The 13,493-nt window shown below is 45.8% G+C and overlaps 1 protein-coding gene across 3 annotated transcripts in view; it reads right to left on the reverse strand.

Moving 5' to 3' along the window:
- Window positions 1–3,025, reverse strand: part of LRRK2 (leucine rich repeat kinase 2) — a 220,063-nt gene extending 217,038 nt beyond the window's left edge. For 2 of the 3 annotated variants that reach the window (XM_077264816.1, XM_077264814.1), the window contains exon 1: window positions 2,811–3,008. The gene's annotated coding sequence lies outside the window, so the exon portion shown is untranslated. Of the gene's footprint in view, window positions 1–2,810 lie in introns of all 3 variants that reach the window. The other variant, XM_077264815.1, reaches the window with a different exon arrangement.
- Between the last annotated feature and the right edge of the window lie 10,468 nt (window positions 3,026–13,493).

Here is a 13,493-nt window from a genome sequence, read left to right on the forward strand (position 1 = left end):
TTACTGAACATACATTTCAGTAGGCCAACATTTTGGATTTTAAACTCATTTTTCAAACTGATGTTATAAAGTATTCTAATTTACTGAGATAGTGACTTTTGGGTTTTCATTCATTTAGATATATTGCAGGCTGCGGGTGAGGAAAACCCCCATCATCCACTCCTGTTGTCACTGTTCATAGCGGCAGCAGGTGTAAGTTGATGGGAGTAATAGTCCCAAAAGCCCCGACCTGCTGTCATTGTTCTGACTTTAATATAACTCTCATCATTCTCCTCTGCTACCGCCGATCGCCGGCAGAGCAGGGGAGAATGATGAGAGCCCTGTTCAGCACCCGCTGCCAAGGAACAGCACTTACTGTAACGCTTCTTCCCTGGCGCCGATGTGTGTCACTCGGATGACATCAATGTGTGCTATCCATGTGCACGTGTGCGGGACATTTTGCGGCCCTTGCTGATGGTAGAAAATGGAAATGCAGCGTGTTTTGCCCATGGACAAACAATCCGTGGAAACACACTGACATGTGCACAGACCCATTCATTTGAATGGGTCTACGTGTGTCAGTGTCTCCGGTACGTATGAAAACTGACACCACACGTACCGGAGACACGGATGTGTGAAAGACGCCTTCGAGTGGTCTTCATGAAGCGTACACAGTACTGAGCTTCGCATCACCTGCTTCTCATCATATCACAACATTTTGGGGCCCAAACCCACCAATGTAATAGCCACCCGTACCAGTACAATCTATTACACATGGCTATCGTAGTGTAGTGCCTTCTCTGCACACGTTGGCTGGTACAGTATCAATGCTTATTGCAGTACGAGGCTGTGTGATAACTACAGTATTAGTTATACAAGAATAGAGCATGCATGGCTATTATAGTACAAGGCTATACCAGGCTATGCCATGGCTACTACAGTGCAGGATACCAGGCTATGCCATGGCTATTATAGTACAAGGCTATACCAGGCTATGCCATGGCTACTACAGTGCAGGCTACCAGGCTATGCCATGGCTATTATAGTACAGGCTACCAGGCTATGCCATGGCTATTACAGTGAGGGATACCAGGCTATGCCATGGCTATTATAGTACAGGCTACCAGGCTATGCCATGGCTATTACAGTACAAGCTACCAGGCTATGCCATGGCTATTACAGTGCAGCATACCAGGCTATGCCATGGCTATTACAGTGCAGGATACCAGACTATGCCATGACTATTACAGTGAGGGATACCAGGCTATGCCATGGCTATTATAGTACAGGCTACCAGGCTATGCCATGGCTATTACAATACAAGCTACCAGGCTATGCCATGGCTATTACAGTGCAGGATACCAGGCTATGCCATGGCTATTACAGTACAGGATACCAGGCTATGCCATGGCTATTACACTACCAGGCTATGCCATGGCTATTACACTACCAGGCTATGCCATGGCTATTATACACTACCAGGCTATGTCATGGCTATTACAGTACAGGCTATGCCACGGCTATTACACTACCAGGCTATGCCATGGCTATTACAGTACCAGGCTATGCCATGGCTATTACACTACGAGGCTATGCCATGGCTATTACACTACCAGGCTATACCATGGCTATTACACTACCAGGCTATGCCAAGGCTATTACACTACCAGGCTATGCCATGGCTATTACAGTGCCAGGCTATGCCATGGCTATTACACTACCAGGCTATGCCATGGCTATTACACTACCAGGCTATGCCATGGCTATTACACTACCAGGCTATGCCATGGCTATTACACTACCAGGCTATGCTATGGCTATTACACTACCAGGCTATGCCATGGCTATTACACTACCAGGCTATGCCATGGCTATTACACTACCAGGCTATGCCATGGCTATTACACTACCAGGCTATGCCACGGCTATTACACTACCAGGCTATGCCACGGCTATTACACTACCAGGCTATGCCATGGCTATTACACTACCAGGCTATGCCATGGCTATTACACTACCAGGCTATGCCATGGCTATTACACTACCAGGCTATGCCATGGCTATTACACTACCAGGCTATACCATGGCTATTACACTACCAGGCTATGCCACGGCTATTACAGTGCAGGATACCAGACTATGCCATGGCTATTACAGTACCAGGCTATGCCACGGCTATTACACTACCAGGCTATGCCACGGCTATTACACCACCAGGCTATGCCACGGCTATTACACTACCAGGCTATGCCACGGCTATTGCACTACCAGGCTATGCCACGGCTATTACACTACCAGGCTATGCCACGGCTATTACACTACCAGGCTATGCCACGGCTATTACACTACCAGGCTATGCCACGGCTATTACACTACCAGGCTATGCCACGGCTATTACACTACCAGGCTATGCCACGGCTATTACACTACCAGGCTATGCCACGGCTATTACACTACCAGGCTATGCCACGGCTATTACACTACCAGGCTATGCCACGGCTATTACACTACCAGGCTATGCCACGGCTATTGCACTACCAGGCTATGCCACGGCTATTACACTACCAGGCTATACCACGGCTATTACACTACCAGGCTATGCCATGGCTATTACAGTACCAGGCTATGCCATGGCTATTACACTACCAGGCTATGCCATGGCTATTACACTACCAGGCTATGCCATGGCTATTACACTACCAGGCTATGCCATGGCTATTACACTACCAGGCTATGCCATGGCTATTACATTACCAGGCTATCTGTCCAGCCCTCCTGCAGTGGGTATCTAGTGTACATATGTACACCCAGCACAGTGACGCAGACATTACCCCAGTGAAGCGCTGGTGCTCCCGCCTCAGACACCCGTATGTCACCTGCACATCTATAGCCGTCGCCTGTGACCGGACAGCTGATACTTCCCGATGTCTCCGCTGCTGGAAATTGGAAAACACAACAACCTCCTGTAGCGCCGCACACATGGAAGCCTAGAGAATCCCCGGGAGCTGATTGGTCACATGCGCGGTCACTCACGGCCTCACACGTCACTCTGTATTGTGATTGGTGCAGAAGTTCCACCTCTTGTGGAGGGAAGGACGCTGTAGTGCACTGTCCCAGGAGACGGGGGGGCGCCGGCGTCTTCCTCTGACGAGCGAGCGCGGTATCCTGCTCCTCACACAGACCTGAGGGAGTCGGGACCGGGGGGCGTGTGTCCTGCCTGGCTCCCGGCACTAGGGGGCAACATGGGAACGCTTCCTCCACTGTCTTCTATGAAAGCTGGGGAACTGATGAGAAGGGGACCGGGGACACGATGGGCTCGTACATTGCTGCGGGCTTCTGCAGTTGTGCGTCAGCTGAAGTCGCGCATACTGCGACTTTCTTGCGTTTTTGATTTAGAAAAATGTTTTTTTTGTCCTGCAGCTTTCACAGAAATGAAAACCCGGTTATAAGCGATTTTCTCAGCTAAGCGGTATCCATGGGTTTCACGGAGAGCACATGATATTCTATGGGGATGTGCACGTGTATGATTTTTTCCTCTGGTCCGTGGAAAATATCAGAGACATGTCGGAGTTTGATCCGAGGGTCCACTGTTGGCACACGGACCACAGTCTGGTCAAACTGCGATTAAAGTCTGCGTAGAATAATCGGTCCGTATTTCTCATACGTGGAAAAGACTGAGTATCCGTGAGCCCTTAGCGTGTTTTTCCCTCAAGGCGGACCTTCGCTAGTTTTAGCTTGTATTCTTTAGTCCCTCCTCTCCAGTGTGGGGATATTCGCTTTTAAAGTTTAGGTTATAATTTTCTCTAAAAGCAACTGGGCGTTACCAGAGATTACTCTCTGGGGGCGTGTGCTTCTTCCCCTGCATGAGTTTGGCCAATCATAAGCAGGCAGTGTCATTCAGGGGAAAAAAAAACTATGCCCCAAAGAAGCGTAAACCAGGCTCTCTGTGTGATCTCCTGTGACTGATGCGTCTACACAGGTCACACAGAGATCTCACTGTGTCTTTCACTACATACACCAATCTGACACTGAGCTCTGCTCTCCTCACAGAGCCATATACAGTATGTCATAACACAAAAATGCTGAAAAGTCCTCTAAGGGTATGTGTCCACGTTCAGGTTTGCTTCAGGCTTTGGTCAGGATTTTATGCAGGTAAAATCCTGACCAAAAATGCACCTGAGGTCACTGGCAGGTCACCTGCGGTGTTCCTGCGTGTTTTGCTCATTGTAGCAACATGCTGCGTTCTGAAAAAATGCACCACATGTGCGTTTTTGCAGGAAAAACGCATGTGTTTTTTAATGCACAGTGGAGACGGGATTTCATTAAATCCCCTCCACTATGCTGTAACATCTGGACGCTGCGTTTTTGATGCTGCGGCTCAGCGCTGCGTTAAAAACGCAGCGTTTCCTGAACGTGGACACATACCCTAAGGGTATGTGTCCACGTTCAGGGTTGCATCAGGATTTGGTCAGGATTTTCCATCAGTATTTGTAAGCCAAAACCAGGAGTGGGTGATAAATACAGAAGTGGAGCATATGTTTCTTTTATACTTTTCCTCTAATTGTCCCACTCCTGGTTTTGGCTTACAAATACTGATGGAAAATCCTGACCAAATCCTGATGCAATCCTGAACGTGGACACATACCCTTAGGGTGCGTGTCCACGGTCAGGATGGCCGGCGGTATCGTCGGAGCGGCGAAGCCGCTCGGCGCTAAGCCCCGCCCCCTTTCTGGGACGCGATGATGCCGGATGTGTTAACTGTACACATCCGGGATCATTGCACCCTCGCATAGCGCCCTGTGATATTACTTGCGGCGACGCAGCGTCGCCACAGGTAACACGGACATGCTGCGATCTGAAAAGACGCGCAGCATGTCCGGAGTCGCAGGGCCGACGCGTGCGTGTTTCCACGCATAGTGGACACGGGATTTCAAAAAATCCTCTCCACTATGCTGGAACATCTGGACGCTGCGTGTTTGACGCTGCAGCTCTGCGCAGCGTCAAACAAGCAGCGTTTACTGACCGTGGACACATACCCTGAGGGGTAGTCCTGTGCCTCACATTTCTGCATTATGAGGACATTCCATCAGCATATACCGGTCAGGATGTGTGCACAATCAGCAGGTAGCATGGCATCTGACATGCTTGATTAATTATAATTGGGTCAAAATGTTGGACACAATTACAGGTGTTTTTAGTACAAATCAAAATAATTGTAGGACCCTATAACTAGTTAGCACAAAGGTTATACCTAACATCCTTTTTCTGCTATGACTTAAAGGGAATCTGTCACCCCATTTTACGCCTATAAGCTAAAGGCCCCGTCACACACAGCGACGCTGCAGCGATACAGACAACGATGCTGATCGCTGCAGCGTCGCTGTTTAGTCGCTGTTTGGTCGCTGGAGAGCTGTCACACAGACCGCTCTCCAGCGACCAACGATGCCGAGGTCCCCTGGTAACCAGGGTAAACATCGGGTTACTAAGCGCAGGGCCGCGCTTAGTAACCCGATGTTTACCCTGGTTACCAGTGTAAAATGTAAAATAACAAACACTACATACTTACATTCGCGTCCCCCGGCGTCCGCTTCCTGCACTGACTGAGCGCCGGCCCTAACAGCAGAGCAGTGACGTCACCGCTGTGCTGTGCTTTCACTTTCACTTTACGGCGCTCAGTCAGTGTGGGAAGCGGACGCCGGGGGATGTGAAGGTGAGTATGTACTGTTTGTTTTTTTTACATTTTACACTGGTAACCAGGGTAAACATCGGGTTACTAAGCGCGGCCCTGCGCTTAGTAACCCGATGTTTACCCTGGTTACCAGTGAAGACATCGCTGAATCCATGTCACACACACTGATTCAGCGATGTCAGCGGGACCTCAACGACCAAAAAAAGGTCCAGGCCATTCCGACACGACCAGCGATCTCGCAGCAGGGGCCTGGTCGCTGGTACGTGTTACACATAGCGAGATCGCTACTGAGGTCGCTGTTGCGTCACAAAACTTGTGACTCAGCAGCGATCTCGCTAGCGATCTCGCTATGTGAGACGGGGCCTTAGGCTATGTGCACACGTTAAGTATTTTTCACGTTTTTTTCGCGTTTTTTCGCTATAAAAACGTGATAAAAACGCGAAAAAAACGCTTACATATGCCTCCCATTATTTTAAGTGTATTCCGCATTTTTTGTGCAAATGTAGCCTTTTTTTCCGCGAAAAAATCGCATCGCGGAAAAAAAAGCAACATGTTCATTAAAATGCGGAATTTCAGGGGATTCCGCACACCTAGGGGTCCATTGATCTGCTTACTTCCCGCACGGGGCTGTGCCCACGATGCGGGAAGTAAGCAGATTATGTGCGGTTGGTACCCAGGGTGGAGGAGAGGAGACTCTCCTCCACGCACTGGGCACCATATAATTGGTAAAAAAATAAGAATTAAAATAAAAAACAGTCCTATACTCACCCTCGATGTCTTCCCGCCTCCACTACACGCTGTCGCTTCGGTTCCTGTAGCTGATGTGCGGTGAAGGACCTTGCCGATGACGTCACTGTCCTGTGATTGGTCGTGAGCGGTCATGTGACCGCTCACGTGACCGTGACGTCACGGAAGGTCCTGTGCGCACAGACCAGCTATAGGAAGAGGAACGGACGCCGGTGAGGAGATGTCTGGGTGAGTATAAGCATTTTTTTATTTTTTTTATTATTTTTAAACATTCTATCTTTTACTATAGATGCTGCATAAGCTGCATCTATAGTAAAAAGTTGGTCACACTTGTCAAACAGTATGTTTGACAAGTGTGACCAACCTGTCAGTCAGTTTTCCAAGCGATGCTACAGATCGCTTGGAAAATTTTTGCATTCTGCAAGCTAATTACGCTTGCAGAATGCTAAAAAAACGCGGAAAAAAAACGCAAAAAAAAAATGCGGATTTCTTGCAGAAAATTTCCGGTTTTCTTCAGGAAATTTCTGCAAGAAATCCTGAACGTGTGCACATACCCTTAAGGCTACCGCCATCAGGGGCTTATCTAAAGCATTCTGTAATGCTGTAGATAAGCCCCTGATGTTACCTGAAAGATAAGAAAAACAAGTTAGATTATACTCACCCAGGGGCAGTCAGGTACGATGGGCGTCGCGGTCCGGGTCCGGCGCCTCCAATCTTCATACGATGACGTCCTCTTCCTTGCTTCTGTTGCGGCTCCTGTGCAGGCGTACTGATTTGTCCTGTTGAGGGCAGCGTAAAATACTGCAGTGCGCAGGCGCTGGGCCTCTCTGACCTTTCCCAGCGCCTGCGCACTGCAGTACTTTGCTCTGCCCTCAACAGGGCAAATCAGTACGCCTGAACAGGAGCCGTGACAGGAAGCAAAAAAGGGGACGTCATCGTATGAAGATGGGAGGCCCCAGACCGCGACGCCCATCGGACCGCTCCCCCCAGGTGAATATAATCTAACTTGTTTTCCTGCTCTTTCAGGTTACATCGGGGGCTTATCTACAGCTGGTGCATTGCTGCTGTGGTGATGGTTGGCACACGGCTCCGCTCCGTTAGGGCGGTAGGACCCGCTACGAGGTTTGCCGTGACGTGGCAGTGGGTTTCATACAGTCTGATCAGAATGTTAAACTAAGAACCTCATGTTCAGTTATATATATTTTTGCCGAGAGGCATTAGATCATTGTATGATTTTTGGAGGTGCTTTCCTTTCTCTTTTTTGAGCATATTGTCATTTCCATGTTAGAAAACCGTGGATTTCTCTGGAATAATACATCAGATCGCAGACATCAAGGTGTCAGTTTATTCAGCTGCCTATGACCTACATGCCCATATTGATGGCTTAAATTGATCCTAATAATCTGTAATTATTTTACGTTCCGACATTATTTTCAGTATCTGTGGTTTCCTATAGTGTCTCCTTTTCTAAGAATAATAAGCCTTTAGCCGATTAACTGTTCGCTTCATCGGTCGTTTTGCTGATCACTCGATAGAGACTGACTGTAATTGTGTCTTAATTGATGTCGTCGGTAGTTTTTTATTGCTTTTTGTGGACACTTTGCACACCATAATTCTGAACATACACAAGCTGTTTACCACATACTTTCATATGTTTCATGCTGGCAACTAAAAGAACCAATTCTACCCTGAGCAAAACAAAGTGGCCAAATCCAATCTGTTTTATGAGGAGAGACAGAGTTCCTCTTCTGAAGCTGATTGCTTCATTACACATTGTATTGTGGTCACCACTCTAATTGCTTCACTGCACAATGTCTTCCGCCTGTCTCGTCAAGACTTCTATTCACATGAGTAACTTCAACAGTGAGAGTCTTAAAAATGACAAAAACGATTTTTGAAAATTTTACGCATTACCTTAAAAAAAAAAACACCCCTAAACCTCATTATTGTACATAGTGGTTGATATGTAGTATGTTTTTTAGGTTGTAGAGCACTAGGGATGTGTTATATGTGATCCCTAGTTACGACAGTCTAATGTTAAAAAAAATAAACCCATACCACTGACCTCTCTGGTCACGCTGTCCAGTCCTATTCTTTACACCGTCATGCCTCTTCACTATAGACTTGGACTCCTGGCTTCATCCAGGCTGGAGCTCTAACCTCTGAGGCTTTGTCGCTGCCAGAAGTCCTGGCCTATAGTGAAAAGTCTGGGGAAGTGGTCTGCCTGTAGACAAAAAGATCAGAAAGCAAGCAGCGAGGCAGCTGAAGAGGTGAGTATTGGTTAATAAAATAAATAACACTGAGGGTATGTGCACACGTTCAGGTTTTTTCGCAATAAAAACTCATTAAAAACGCATACATTATGCATCCTATCATTTAGAATGCATTCTGCATGTTTTGTGCACATGGTGCGTTTTTTTCCACGAAAAAAACACATCGCGGTAAAAAAAGCAGCATGTTCATTAATTTTGCGGATTTTCCGCGTTTTTCCCGCAATTCTATGCATTTGGAAAAAAACGCACAAAAAAAGCGTCAAAAACGCATGAAAAAACGCGAAAAAAACGCATGCGAATTTCTGGCAGAAATGTCCGGTTTTTGTCAGGAAAATTTCTGCTAGAAATCCTGATGTGTGCACATACCCTAATACTCACCTCTCCAGCCGCCTCACTGCTTGCCGTCTGTTTTTCTCCTTTCCGCCACTGTGTGCTGGATTGTGTGTTGGAGTGCCAAGCCTTTTGGAGGCCTCCAGGCAACAGAGGTCGCTGCACATCTTAAGACTGAAGTCATGACTTTATGACACTCAGTAATCTCCAGACCTGGACACAGCTGGAAAACCTAGGGTATAGTGAAAAGGTTGGAGATACAGCATGCAATGGTGGAAAGAAGATGACCGGATAGTGAGCATCGGAGCAGAGGCATTTGTGGGGTGAGTATTAGTTTTTTTTCCCAGCTGTTACAACTTACAATTGTGCTCAAAAGTTTACATACCCTGTCAGAATTTTTGCTTTCTTGGCCTTTTTTAAGAGAATATGAATGATAACACCAAAACTTTTTCTCCACTCATGGTTAGTGGTTGGGTGAAGCCATTTATTGTCAAACTACCGTGTTTTCTCTTTTTAAATCATAATGACAACCCAAAACATCCAAATGACCCTGATCATAAGTTCACATACCCCATTTCTTAATCCCCTCTAACGTCAATGACAGCTTGAAGTATTTTGTGGTAGTTGTGAATGAGGTTCTATATTTTCTCAGATGGTAAAGCTGCCCACTCTTCTTGGCAAATAGCCTCCAGTTCCTATAAATTCCTGGGCTGTCTAATGGTCAACCATAAAATTAAAACCATCTGCCATACAGTGGGTAAGTTTCCTGTTGCCAATAGAACAGCACTGGCAGGTCCGGCTCCAGGTTTTTGAGGGCCCCAAGCAAAAGACTCTCAATAGGCCCCTATAACACATACCACGATTCATAATGCACAGATACGGCGGAGAGATATAGGTATAGTATAATAAAGAGCACTTACTGAGCACCGGCCCTAAAGTGAAAGTGAAAGCACAGCAGTGACGTCACCGCTCTGCTGTTAGGGCCGGAGCTCAGTCAGTGTCAGGAAGCAGACGCTGGGGGACGTGCAGGTGAGCATGTACTGTTTGTTTTTTTTACTTTTACGCTGGTAACCAGGGTAAACATCGGGTTACAAAGCGCGGCCCTGCGCTTAGCAACCCGATGTTTACCCTGGTTACCCGGGGACCTCGGCATGGTTGGTCGCTGGAGAGCTGTCTGTGTGACAGCTCCCCAGCGATCAAACAGCGACGCTGCAGCGATCGCCATCGTTGTCGCTATCGCTGCAGCGTCGCTTCGTGTGAAGGTACCTTAATGCTGCTGGCCTGAAGTGTCACTCAGGCAGGGGTTCCTGCCCCCAGGAAACTTGCCCACCAAGATGGCTGAGGAGCAGGGAGCTCTTGAAAAGACAAAGTAAGAAATACTCTTTAAACACAGCACTGTCATAAGATGCCATCTTTGACATAACTCAGTTTTCAACTTTCTGATCTGCTAGATGTTCAATGGTCAAGTGAAGCGTGTAGCACATAAAAATAGCTCCTTCTCTGTTCACATCGCTAAAGAGTCACAAACTGCCTCTGTCTAGTCCCACTTTAATCCTTGGCCTACACTGGATGACTATTCAGTAGCCTGTTTTACTGCTGGGGCATGTGACTCGGGCAAGTCTGAAACCTTTTGGGTTAACCTCTAGTTAGTTGATCTTTCTTCCTGCTGTCAGCCCTGGGTTGGGGCTGTTCACTATTTAAACCCCTGAGAATCAGTTCCCACTGCTGGGTAGGGCCTAACTAGCTCTTGCATGAATCAAAGCTTCTGCATCTATTTGCATAGTCCTGATTTTGGCTTAAGGTTGTTTACTGGCTTTTCTCCTCCCTGATGATTTTGTACTTACCGGTACCTCCTGGTTCTCACCCGGCTACCCGACTATTCATGTTGCAAGATTGCACCACCAGCCAGCAGCCAACTATGTGGTCCCTGTGTGAGTCCATATTCCTGTACAGTGCTTAAAGGACGAAGGCCAAGACAAGCCTGTGGATCTGGTAAATGGAGTGGCTAGCACCAAGACGGTTCATGGTAGCCATTTTTACAGCTGCCAGATGACCACTAACAGTTACCTGTGTGACCAGTATAAACACAAGACCTGTGCATTGGGAGCTTCATGAATTCCATAGTCCAGGAGATGCACACTAAGATGACCATGCATAATAACAAGCATTGGCTGAAGTGTGGTAAATCAGACTGCCAAGTGACTCATGAGCAGTGGAAAAATGTGCTATGAAGTGATGAATCAATGTGATGATAGATCAATCTAGCTTTAGCTGATGCATGGAGAATGCTACCTTGTGTACAGTTCATACTGTTAAAGTAGAGGATGAATTGGGCCTGAACTGTTCCCTTTATTTCTAGTCTAAAGTAACATAAATGCTGCATCACACAAAAGAATTTTAGATTGTTGTCTCATATTTGTGGCAGCAGTTTTGGAAAGGCCCTTTCACGCCCCGAAGAAGCAGTGTGCAAAACGCGTGTTGGGGTCTCGCTCCTTCCGCATCCATTGCAGGTTGGATCATGCATGTATCTGTTACCTATGCTTTATTTCATTTCAATATTGTGGGGTTTCCTATAAGGTTGCAGGACTTCCCATATTATTAGGTACCTTTACCTCTATGTCTTTTCTTTAATGTCCTTATACTAAAGGACCTTCCATTTTTTAAGCCAATTGTGGCCATACTATATTTCATTTTATATTGCACTATGGCACTATGCACCTTACTATATCTACCTTTCTAATTAACTCTGCTGTAATTTGATTATTTCTTGAGCCTTCGTAATATCCATGTATATACGTATATTCTAACTACTGAAGGGGAGGTTATACCTGCAATTATGTCATTGGGACTATGGATTTGTACTAATTAATTTTCTGTATATAACCTTCACTATTAGGGATATTACCTCATATATATTTGATTACATCATCTGTACTTAGTCTATTGTTATACATATCAATTTGGATTGATTTTGCTCAGTTTGACCGATTGGCTCACTGATTATATTCTCCAACGCCTCCTGCCTGGACGTGGCACTTTGGTGTTGTTTTCACATTTTTAAATAGTTTTTGTCTCTATTGTATGTATTAATTTTTGTTTTAATTATCTTGCAATAAAATTAACAGAATTTTTTTATTTAGCTCAGGTGTCCATTTTCCTTTGGTTTCCCTTTCATTCTCTAGCATGACTGTGTCTCTGAACAAAGCAAATCATGACCCTAAAAACCATGGTTTGGATGAGGTCAAAAGATCAGCACAGATCACTGGTCTCTTAGGATGAATTGAAGCATGTATTAGAAGTGTCTGACCTTACAACTCTTACATGTTTTTTTGGGGTGAAAAGGCACACTTACTCCACAAGAGTGAGGTATAGAAATTTGGCAGCAAGTAAGGCCTATGTCACTGTCTATTGTTTTTGAACCGGATGTTCAATAAGTTCATATTGGTGAGGTGGTGAGATGTCCACTCGAGATATTATACATATCGCCATACAGTGTGCATTAGAGATTAACAATCATATGTGTTTATTTCAGTGAAATGTAAAACTTTTTGGGATAAAAATTAGAATGTTAATATGGATTTTGAATGATTTTTATATAAACATAATAGATATTCATTGCTTGTGCACCTTTCATATTCACACTTATTTCTGGGCAAAAATAGTTTCATTTACACTGTTACTTATAAATATTACATGCATCTAACCACAAGTCTGGATTTGAAACCAGGAATTTATAATTTTGTGTAACAAATAGTATTCTTCTTAGAAAATGGGAACAATGTCTTGACAACTGAAATCCCCCTTTCAGTTGTCAACTGAAAAACCGTGTCCAGATGTCTATTTTGTTATGTAATCTTCATGTAGTGAAAACCTTCCACTCTTTAAGAGGAGGTGTGAAATGAAGTGTGAAGGGAACCTGGCAGCTGATACATGGCCTGTGATCCATAGGTGGCACTTATCAGAGAAACCAGGGACCGAGCCGAATGGGAGACTAGTTGGAAAGGCAGATCCCTTGTGGCTTCTCTCCTCCCCTTTCCCTTTGAGTAACATGTCTCTCCCTGCGTGCGTGTGTAGGGATGTGGACTATCTTACCCTGTCCCTGCCTCTGAAGACAACAGATGTACTATGTGAATACCGTCGTGCGGTTTTATATGTGAAGTAACGTGTTCCTAATGCAATATGATGTAATGTATTATGGCTATTATGGTTATGCTGATGACACACAGATCTACATCTCTGGACCAGATATCACCTCCCTACTAACCAGAATCCCTCAATGTCTGTCCACTATTTCATCCTTCTTCTCTGCTAGATTTCTGAAACTTAACATGAACAAAACAGAATTCATCATCCTTCCCCCATCTCACGTGACCCCCCCAACGAACCTATCCATTACAGTAAATGGCTGCCCACTCTCCCCAGTCCCACAAGCTCGCTGCCTCGCGGTTATCCTTGACGCTGATCTCTCCTTCAAA

This window comes from Ranitomeya variabilis, chromosome 5, assembly GCF_051348905.1.
Source record: "Ranitomeya variabilis isolate aRanVar5 chromosome 5, aRanVar5.hap1, whole genome shotgun sequence".
NCBI lineage: Eukaryota > Metazoa > Chordata > Amphibia > Anura > Dendrobatidae > Ranitomeya > Ranitomeya variabilis.